Source organism: Alosa pseudoharengus, unplaced genomic scaffold (genome assembly GCF_046254945.1).
Source record: "Alosa pseudoharengus isolate Yale_2024_CS ecotype anadromous, Long Island Sound unplaced genomic scaffold, YU_APseudo_1.1 YU_APseudo_1.1_scf_45, whole genome shotgun sequence".
NCBI lineage: Eukaryota > Metazoa > Chordata > Actinopteri > Clupeiformes > Clupeidae > Alosa > Alosa pseudoharengus.
In genome coordinates, this window is record NW_027468804.1 from 137,501 (window position 1) to 140,795 (window position 3,295).

Below are 3,295 nucleotides of genomic sequence, written 5' to 3' on the forward strand. Positions count from 1 at the left end.
AGGAGCAGAACCACAAGCCATACTGCCAGGGCTGCTTCATCAAGCTCTTCAGCTAGAGCCCAACACCAAGGAGCAGAACGACAAGCCAAGCCAGGATGAGTTACGTGATCATGTCCTTCCCCGTGAGCATGTGTGAGATTATAAAGATGATCGATTTACAATAATGAAGGGCATGTCTGTTCCTTTACATAAGAGACACATGTTTTCAGGTTACAGTCTGCAGGCAAAGTCTTAGGATTTTTTCACTATATTTTTGTTATAATGTTCTAATAACCACTCAAAATATGATTACATCTTCCTCTTGTCTCTTGTAACACTGATGCCTTTAAACGGCGGGAACTTCATCAGCTGATGTTAGTCCTCACACCCTAAAATATATATGCTCATATTCTTTCCATCTCAGAGGTAACACAATACTGCAAAACTGAAGCTGCTGTTTAGCTGAACATTTGTCATCACTGATACGTTTTCTTTTTTGTTTGTTTGTTTATTGTTTTAGTGTGCAAGTCTTAACCATGTTGAGTGTTGTTGAAATCCTCCCAGGAGTATTTGAGTGACATGGCTGTTTGCGAAAGCCATTGTATGTAACAAAATATTACTGTAATCTGCATTAATCCTAAAGCAGCACCAAAAAATGAGAGTGAAATCCTTGTATTCTTCCAAATTGTGCATTTAAAGGGACACCAGGCAACGTTTTTGTGTTAATTACTCATCTTCGTAAGTCGGTATATGGTTAAATGACTCATTACAGGGCGAATGAAGACTCTCTCGCCCGCCCCTACTGCCTGTAGGAAGAATATCCCGCTTGCAAGTTCAGTGTATCGTACCCGGCGACCGAAGCAGTTTCAGTTTCCATCCTGCATCCACAGCACAGAGGGAGGCTAGAAACGCTAGCGATTGTTGCAAACGTGTGTATAATGGCAGAGCCGGCAAAGAAGCAGCGAAAACCCTTGACGGAAGATGCAAAGGAAAGGAAAAGAGCTTCAGACCGAGCGAGGGGGAGTTTCGTAGAGAAAAAGCATCAGGCTTGCCTGGTGTCCCTTTAATTGGCCAGGATTTGAAACGCCTCACTTGCAATATTCATTTCCATCTTGTGAAGTGTTATGATGTCAGTTGTCAGTCTGTTTTCAGGTCACTTATGGAATTACAGTACATGTATGTATTAAAGCACAAATAAAGTACATTTTGCTACCTTGGGGCATTGTATGGTTGTCATGGAGACAAGTTGTCCTGGATCAGCTGCAGTCCATCTCCAGGGATGGCACTGGTGAGCCCACGGAGGAGCTGGAGATCAGCTGTGTTTGTAGCCGGTACCCAGCCAGATAATGGGCTTTTTTAACACACAGATCTCACGAGAAGAAGATCCCTCGTTATGATTGCTGCCCCAGTACTGCCACCATGTGTTGCGATTCAAAGACTGCTGTTCGCCAGCAGCAGCATCCATCTTCTTTGTTTTCAAGTAGCAGGAAATTCACGCGGAACCGTTGCTGACTCTTTACACAATGTGTCTGCAAATTACATTTGCTGCTGCTAGGGTGCGTCTAGATTTCCAGGCTAGCCTGGCTGCTTTACCAAATTATTTTGTTTTTTTCATACTGACAATACTCGGTGACCTCAACCAACACAGATCTACAGTATGTGAAACATTGCCAGATTTCCCCTTTCACCTAACTCCAAGTGTTGTATATCCCTCATCAAGTCTGTTGATTTCCTTTACTGTATATACAAAACAATTTGTTGACAAATGAACCTTGCAAAACAGGTGTGATACACTGTGTGTGAAAAGCCAACTATCTGAGGCATGCTGAAAGACTGCTTTTATCTGTGTCTGAATCTCTCTCTGTGCTGTCTCACCGCTACCTGGTCATGGATGACCACAGACTGTAACACAGAACCTTATAAATACACATGATCAGAGTGTGTTGCATCAACTTCAGTTCACCCTGAATATGAATCTGTTCCAACCAGCTTTTCCTGTTTCTCATTAAGACACACACAGGTATCAGATTGGTGTGATCCAGAAAAAACGAACGTACGCACAAAAAAAAACGTGCGTATGCCACCCTTGCAGATGTGCCCATTATAATTCACAAATGAACGTCAACTTGTGCGCAGCCGAATGGTTTTAGGTCTCCGCCTTGTAAACACCCCCTCATCAATATCATTAGCATATGTTTTAATGAAATCAATGGCCTAAAAGCTGTAGCCTATGTAAAATTATATATTGAAAACATTGTATAGGCCTAGCCTATGCCATCTGATGTTAACTAGCCTATATGCGTCAGTTCAAATAGCTTAACTAATTATGTTTTTTTCCAAGCAAAGCTTTCTGGAAAGAGATCGTATGCATCCATGTCCATTGTCCTCTGCTAGCTTTCATTCCTTTTGCTTGCAGTAATGTGAATAATCAACATTTAGTATGTTTAGGCCTACTTTGTAGAAAGGAAAATTGGGTAGGCCTACCTTATGAAGGAAAGACCTCTAGGCCTACAGCATAATCATATACGTTATGGTACAGTAGGCTACTGTACGTTTCCAATATGACTCAGGGTAATATGCTGATTTAGCCTACAAAACATAGGACTAAATTATAAGCGTGATATGTCATGTAATATGATATGTCAGGCTTAAAGTTTCTTTTAGAATAGGCTATGTTTTTGCCGGTCATTATTCATTCATTCTGCATATCTTTGCGATTGTTTTCTTTGAATAATGTCCAATGGCTTAAACATTGTCTTTTATTGTTTGCTGTAGGCCTACCTTTATATTTTAGCCTACATTATCCAACTCACATATTATCATCTGATCTTGGGCACTGCCAGTCAAAAAAAGCAAACAGGTGCGCGCTCTGCACCTCTTTACGCAACTCCGCTGCAACACTAAATATGAAGATGCCCTGTTCTCATATCTCATAGCTCATATCTCCACACCCTCACATGAGCTGTGTCTGAATCTCCCTCTGTGCTGGCTCACTGCTGCCTCGTCATTATAAATTTAGCCCCAGATGTGCTCTTAACACATCACACTTATCTGAACTGCAGAGGCTCAAGGCTCCGGATACAAAACAACTGACCACTGAGGCCCAACTACTGTCCTTAGATTCTGTGTTAGGAATCTATCTTATAACTGCACATGATCACAATGTGTTGTCTCTGTCCAGTCTCTGACTCAGAAACACAGCCATCTGATTGGCTACTCCCTCATCCCCACCCTCCCCCACCTGCCCTGAAGCACAACAGAAACGTAACTCAACTCTCACTCTGCTGCTGCTTCTCAGAGTGTGTGCTTGGTGTGT